This window comes from Mesoplodon mirus (assembly GCF_964341445.2).
Source record: "Mesoplodon mirus genome assembly, chromosome: 18".
In the NCBI taxonomy this organism is placed as follows: Eukaryota; Metazoa; Chordata; class Mammalia; order Artiodactyla; family Ziphiidae; genus Mesoplodon; species Mesoplodon mirus.
The window spans coordinates 58,327,227-58,335,269 of NC_138994.1; the positions used below are offsets into that span (position 1 = coordinate 58,327,227).

At 40.8% G+C, this 8,043-nt stretch overlaps 1 pseudogene across 1 annotated transcript; it reads left to right on the plus strand.

The window, feature by feature from the left end:
• Window positions 1-7,300: 7,300 nt before the first annotated feature.
• On the plus strand, window positions 7,301-7,838 carry LOC309793231 (small ribosomal subunit protein uS8-like; annotated as a pseudogene). Its single transcript has one exon. The product of its transcript is annotated as a small ribosomal subunit protein uS8-like (transcript).
• Window positions 7,839-8,043: the final 205 nt, after the last annotated feature.

Here is an 8,043-nt window from a genome sequence, read left to right on the forward strand (position 1 = left end):
CCCGTGCACCACAAGAAAGAGTAGCCCCCACTTGCCACAACTAGAGAAAGCCCCCGCGCAGCAACGAAGATCCAACACAGCCAAAAAAACAAAAAAACAAAAAAACAGAAGAAGCCAAAAGAGAACTTATACAGATAAAGAGTAGACTGGTTTTTTTAATTAAATGGTTTTATTTTATTTATTTTTGGCTGTGTTGGGTCTTTGTTGCTGTGCACAGGCTTCTCTCGTTGCAGCAAGCAGGGGCTACTCTTCGTTGCAGTGTGCAGGCTTCTCATTGCGGTGGCTTCTCGTTGCAGAACACAGGCTCTAGGCATGCAGGCTTCAGTTGTTGTGGCTCATGGGCTTTAGAGCACAGGCTCAGTAGTTGTGGTGCACGGGCTTAGTTGCTCAGTGGCATGTGGGATCTTCCCAGACTAGGGCTTGAACGTGTCCCCTGCTTTGGCATGTGGATTCTTAACCACTGCACCACCAGGGAAGCCCAAGAGTAGAGTGTTTTTGGATAAGAAAACTCAAAATCATAAATGTATCCATTTTCACTAAGTTAATGTATAAATTCAATGTCATCCCAATAAAAATACTGAGACAACTTTTTCCAAAGCATCAAAGTTTTTAAAAAGTTCATTGAAAAATAAAAAGCAAGATTATCTAGGAAAAATCTAAAAAGGAAAAAGCTGAGGGTAATTAGCATGACCAAGTATTAAAACAAATTGTAAAGCTACAATAATTAAAACAACATGGTTCTGCTGTGTGGCAGGTCAATGGGATGGACTAGAATGTCCAAAAATAAATTCAAATATGTCTGGGAATATTACATATATTAAAGGTGGCATTCAAATTAGTTGGAAAAAAAGATGGATTATTTAATAAATGATGTTGAATGACTTGGGCACCTATCTGAAAAAAATGAAGCTTGGGCCATACATCACAGTTGACACCAAAATAAATTCCAAATGGATGCAATACTTAAATGTAAAACTATGGAATCATGGAAGTACATGGAGAAAAAGTAGGACTTTTTTTTTATAATCTCATCATAGGGAAGGCCTAAATATGGCCCTCAATCAGAAACCAGGAAAGAAAATAATGATTTTTTTAAAAACAAAAGTATCTTTATGGCAAAACCACTATAAAAGGATCAAGAAATGAACAACACACTTTGAATATACTTGCAACAAAAATCGAAGAGAATAGTTAACTCCTTTTTTTAATAAGTTTATTATTTATTTTTATTTATTTATTTTTGGCTGCATTGGGTCTTCGTTGCTGCATGCGGGCTTTCTCTAGCTGTGGCGAGCTGGGGCTACTCTTCGTTGTGGTGCGTGGGCTTCTCATTGAGGTGGCTTCTCGTTGCGGAGCACGGGCTCTAGGCACATGGGCTTCAGTAGTTGTGGCACATGGGCTTCAGTAGTTGTGGCACATGGGCTCAGCAGTTGTGGCTCACAGGCTCTAGAGTGCAGGCTTAGCAGTTGTAGTGCATGGGCTTAGTTGCTCCGCGGCATGTGGGGTCTTCCCGGACCAGGGCTCGAACCCGTGTCCCTGGCATTGGCAGGCAGAATCTTAACCACCGTGCCACCGGGGAAGTCCCAAAGACAATAGTTAACTCCGAATTGTTAAAAAAAAAATGTTTCTACAAATCTAAGAGAAAAAAAAAAATAACATCCCCAAAGAAAAATGGCCAAAGATGTGAACAGGCAGAAGAACACAGAAAAAGAATTTAAAATAGTCCCTAAATTTATGGAAACTTTGGTCATGATATAGAATCATCAGTTAAAAACTACAACAAGGGCTTCCCTGGTGGCGCAGTGGTTGAGAGTCCGCCTGCTGATGCAGGGGACACGGGTTCGTGCCCCGGTCCGGGAGGATCCCACGTGCCGCGGAGCGGCTGGGCCCGTGAGCCATGGCCGCTGAGCCTGCGCGTCCGGAGCCTGTGCTCCGCAACGGGAGAGGCCGCAACAGTGAGAGGCCCGCGTACCGCAAAAACAAACAAACAAACAAAAACTACAACAAGATATCACTCTTTTTCACTTATTAGATTGACAGAATCATTAAGTTCAAACTTAATTGTTTTACCATTTGGTAGGGAAAAAGCGCTTTTGTATATTGTCATACAGTAGTACAACTTCTATCAACAACAATATGGCAGTAGCTATCAAAATTTTAAATGTACATATCCCTATACCTAGCAATTCCTCTTTTAGGAATTTATTCTACATATATGGTTAAACATGTTTGAAATGACTTCTGTGCAGGTAACTGAATTTCACTTTATATCTAATAGCAGAAGACTACAAAATAGTAAATATCCACCCAAAAGGGTTGAATAACTTAATGACATATCAACATATTGTAATACTATGAAGCCATAAAAGAATAGAGCTCTCTATACATATTGATATGGGACCATCTTTGTTTATTTATTTATTTATTTATTTATTTATTTATTAAAATTTTAACATCTTTATTGGAGTATAATTGCTTTACAATGGTGTGTTAGTTTCTGCTTTATAACAAAGTGAATCAGTTATACATATACATATGTTCCCATGTCTCTTCCCTCTTGCGTCTCCCTCCCTCCCACCCTCCCTATCCCTCTCCTCTAGGTGGTCACAAAGCACCGAGCTGATCTCCTTGTGCTATGCAACAGCTTCCCACTAGCTATCTATTTTACGTTTAGTACTGTATATATGTCCATGCCACTCTCTCACTTTGTCACAGCTTACCCTTGCCCCTCCCCATATCCTCAAGTCCATGCTCTAGTAGGTCTGTGTCTTTATTCCTGTCTTGCCCCTAGGTTCTTCATGACATTTTTTTTTCTTAGATTCCATATATATGTGTTAGCATACGGTATTTGTTTTTCTCTTTCTAACTTACTTCACTCTGTATGACAGACTCTACGTCCATCCACCTCACTACAAATAACTCAATTTCGTTTCCTTTTATGGCTGAGTAATATTCCATTGTATATATGTGCCACATCTTTATCCATTCATCTGGTGATGGACACTTAGGTTGCTTCCATGTCCTGGCTACTGTAAATAGAGCTGCAATGAACAATGTGGTACATGACTCTTTTTGAATTATGGTTTTCTCAGGGTATATGCCCAGTAGTGGGATTGCTGGGTCATATGCTACTTCTATTTTTATTTTTTTAAGGAACCTCCATACTGTTCTCCATAGTGGCTGTACCAATTTACATTTCCACCAACAGTGCAAGAGGGTTCCCTTTTCTCCACACCCTCTCCAGCATTTATTGTTTCTAGATTTTTTGATGATGGCCATTCTGACTGGTGTGAGATGATATCTCATTGTAGTTTTGATTTGCATTTCTCTAATGATTAATGATGTTGAGCATTCTTTCATGTGTTTGTTGGCAATCTGTATACCTTCTTTGGAGAAATGTCTATTTAGGTCTTCTGCCCATTTTTGGATTGGGTTTTTTGTTTTTTTGATATTGAGCTGCATGAGCTGCTTGTAAATTTTGGAGATTAGTCCTTTGTCAGTTGCTTCATTTGCAAATATTTTCTCCCATTCTGAGGGTTGTGTTTTCGTCTTGTTTATGGTTTCCTTTGCTGTGCAAAAGCTTTTAAGTTTCATTAGGTCCCATTTGTTTATTTTTGTTTTTATTTCCATTTCTCTAGGAGGTGGGTCAAAAAGGATCTTGCTGTGATTTATGTCATGGAGTGTTCTACCTATGTTTTCCTCTAAGAGTTTGATGGTGTCTGGCCTTACATTTAGGTCTTTAATCCATTTTGAATTTATTTTTGTGTATGGTGTTAGGGAGTGTTCTAATCTCATACTTTTACATGTACCTGTCCAGTTTTCCCAGCACCACTTATTGAAAAGGCTGTCTTTTCTCCCTTGTATATTCTTGCCTCCTTTATCAAAGATAAGGTGACCATATGTGCATGGGTTTATCTCTGGGCTTTTATCCTGTTCCATTGATCTATATTTCTGTTTTTGTGCCAGTACCATACTGTCTTGATTACTGTAGCTTTGTAGTATAGGATGTGGGACCATCTTTAAGGTATATTGTATGGCGAAGAAAGCAACATGCAGAAAAAAGTCTATCTTTTGCTTGTAGAATTGATATAAGGATGTGCTTGCAAATGCATTAAATATCTTTGGAAGTATCCTAAAAAAAATTGCAGTAGCATTTGGCTCCAGGGAAGGGCAAATGGGTGTGAGGGGAACACAGATGTGAAAAAGACAGCTTTTGCTTTTTATGACTTTTGCATTTTGTGTAATGTAATAATTTGGGGCATTTACTGATATGATTTTGTCATGTATGTATGTCTTTACCTGTTGACGTAACAGTTTTATGAATTACTTTCTTAGTTTTCTATCATCCTGTATCCTGGGATAAGTCCCTCATGATCAAAATGAATAATGATGCATGAGGAATGGGGAGGAGTAAAATTTGAAAATCACAGAAAGTAAAAAAATATATATATATACAATTACTCTTTGCCATCTAGGATTTATCAGTGTTAATATTTTTTCATATTTGCTTTAAGCTTTTTTTAAAATAAAAGAAATAACATACCTTAGCAAAATCTGAACTCCTCTTTCTTCTCTTCCCCACCTAATTTCTCTCCCTTCTCCCCAGCAGCAAAAACCATCATGACTTCGTTGGGTATCCTTTCAGGCTACCTGTTAATAGTTTACACACACACCCCCACACACATACGGTGGCATCCTCATCAGGAGTGGCATAGGATGAAGTAAAGTTGGAGGGCAAGGCATTGGGGTGACTATGGCTTTTAGTTTCTATGGCAACAACAGTAATTACAAAGATTGTGGAGTACATTGCCTTTTTCTGATAGCTCTAGGAAGGATAGACAACGAAAAATTGAGATTGAGAGCAAAACTATCCCACTGAGGAGATCCACGGAAAACCAAAAAGCCTTGGAGAGGTCACTCATCCCATATAATTTTCAGGGCAGATATGGCTGAGCACCATGCCAAGTGCCTGACCGGTAGGGTTGTTGAGTTCAATGCCGATTAACTCTGCAATCGCATCAAATCTCTTCCACTAAGGGAAGGGCGCTGGTGTGGAAGGACATCTTGGTTGCTTCCAAGATTGGGCAGTTATGAATGAAGCTTCCATATAAACATCTGTGTGTAGGTCTTTCTGTGGACATAAGTTTTGAACCTCTTTGGGTAAAAACCAAGAAGTGAATTACAGGACTGTTCACTACCCACTACAAAGAGGGAAGCTCCATGTTTGGTTGGTTTCTCTGAATTTCAGATGCAGCTCTAATCTACTTTCTGGTAACCAGTAAGGCTGCCAGAGGACAGTACTCTGTAGCAGGTCCAAAGTGAGGGTGCCCAGCCATTTTCACATGATGACCCAGAAGACCCAATGGGAATAGAAGGTAGAAGACAGAGTTCTAAAGAAAGCCTCTAACAAGCCCCAATAACAACCTCCAAGGCTTTGGAGGAAGACCATGTTCTCTTCTGCCAGCAAGTGTTGTCCATGTGAAATCAGTATCTGGCTTCCCACAGGGCCCTATTGAGATTGCATGTCTGACCATGGGCACCAAGTTAACTGTGTGACCTGATGACCTGAGATCCCATCATATCCTAGGGGTCATCTGATCCACTAAATCACACAGTGAAGGTGCACAGTAGAATTTTCATCATAAAATGGAACTCATATATATGAGACTGGGCACAAGCGGGTCTGCAAGACAAAAACATGCTATAAAAGCAAGTAGCTCAGACTCCCATGGTATCTCCATCCACTGTTTCACTGCCTTTCCCTCCACTCACAGCACTGGACTCAACCAGAATGGATGGTTGCTGCCCTCTGCCCCACTCAGGGGTAACCCTGCAAGACAATGCCAGAGGGAACTCCTCTAGGTCAGCAACAATCTTTGGGCTGGAATGAGAGACCTTCAAGGACTAAGAATCTACAGGAATAAAAGTTTAACCCCATGAGGTAAAGACTCCCGTCCAACTGAGGTGGGCAGAGCTTGGAGGAGTTGGTGGGAGAAGGAAGACTGCTATAATTACCAACCGAAGCCTGAGGTCAGCTCCAGAAGTGGGACAGCAGCAGTTAGGTTTTGTGCTAATTGATGTTTAGCACAAAAACATCATTGTTTCTTTGATGTTGCTTTCTCCCCTCTCCCCTGTGGCCTGATAAGATTGGGGATGGCTGACATTTTTGGTTTCAGATGAACATCTGACTGACACCATGGGAGGGCAGCTTCATTTACTGTGTTGGGGATATTAACCCTTCACCCACAGGAGGGATAAGAGTAGATGAGAAGGTTGTGTTGTGAACATCTTCCATTTGTCCCTCTGGGATCCATTCTCCATCCTGTTCTGGACCCTGGGAGGCTGACTGGATGACATTAATAGGCTCCCTTGCCAGCTAAATTCTGGTTGATTTGACCCATGGGGACAATGACTGAAAATTAGCAGGAGGGAGGAGAGTAAAGCGAGGCTTTTAAAAAAAGACTGCCCATTTTACAACCATATTATCACTTTTCGTGCTTTGCCATTCTTTGTACTCCTTTGTTCACAGATTCCAGTTCACATCTGCCACGGGATTCCCAGCACCTAGAACAGCTAGTTTCACACACAGGCAGAGTTTTTTTTTAGACAGGGGGCCTTCCAATCAGTTATCCTTCAGAATATACAGCTGTGTTTCCATATTGGAAACCCATGCTGGAGAGAGCATAAGATTCTGTACAATAATTGTCTCAGCCACGCTTGGAGTGATCTCAAACGTGACCTTCCTTCCCAAGTTCGAACACCAGACGACACTGTCCAACCTGATGTTCTCATCCAGCCCCTCAGATGCCTTGTTGCTCTGGACTACACCCTTTGCTTCCTCATTTCTTTAAGGAGCTTCATCTGCTGTGCTTATTAAAACACAAACCCCTTGCAGGGAGTGATCCTTTCTAAAAAAGAACTGGCATAGCTCTGCCACATGGGTCTCCTCATGTCCCAAATACAATTCGCTCTAATCTCTAAAGTGCCATCCACACCCTGAGCCCAGGAACCCCCAAGAGAGTCAGGAGGGATGTTAGGTGGAGAATTTCCTCTGACGTCCTGCACTGCTCTTCGCAGGTACTTGGCTTTTGGATCTCATTGCAGACCACTCTGGTGTATTCTCTTCCTGAATGCTAGGATAAGAAGTGGGGAGGCCCCTGTAATCCAAGTGGTGCAAATTTACAGAAAGTAGTCCAAGAAAACCAAAAAAATATTCCTGGGCAATTCTTTGTCCTTTTAGTGATTTTTTTCCTCATAGTAGTCTCTGTTGTCAGTGTGGAAATTCTTAGCTTCATCAACCATGATATGTTGCATCTTTTCAAACTTAACTTTTTCAGGAAGCTTTTCTGAGCTATTGCCTGGTAGATGTTTACTTGCTATTACAAATGTAAGACACAGCTCCTTTCGCCGTCTTTCCATGCTGCCATAATGGTGCACATGAATGTCCTGGCTGATGCTCTCAACAGTATCAACAATGCCGAAAAGAGAGGCAGATGCCAGGTTCTTATTAGGCCGTGCTCCAAAGTCATCGTCAGGTTTCTAACTGTGACGATGAAGCATGGTTACTTTGGCAAACTTGAAATCAACGATGGGATGGGAAGATTGCTGTGAACCTCATAGGCAGCCTAAATAAGTGTGGCGTGATCAGCCCCAGATTTGATGTGCGACTCAAAGATCTAGAAAAATGGCAGAATAACCTGCTCCCGTCCCGTCAGTTTGGTTTCATTGTACTGACAACCTCAGCTGGCATGATGGACCATAAGAAGCAAGACGAAAACACACAGGAGGGAAAATCCTTGGATTCTCTTTCCAGGGATGTAATGCATATGTGCAAATAAAATGCCTCAGAGGAAAAAAAATGTATGTTTTTCTAATGAAATAAAGAAAGCAGATTATTTTTTAAATCCTTTTAAAATTGAAGTATAGTTTATTTACAATATTTTATTAGTTTCATGTGTTCAATATAGTAATTTAATTTTTTATAGATTATGCTCCATTTAAAGATATTACAAAATAATGCCTGTATTTCTCTGTGCTGTACAA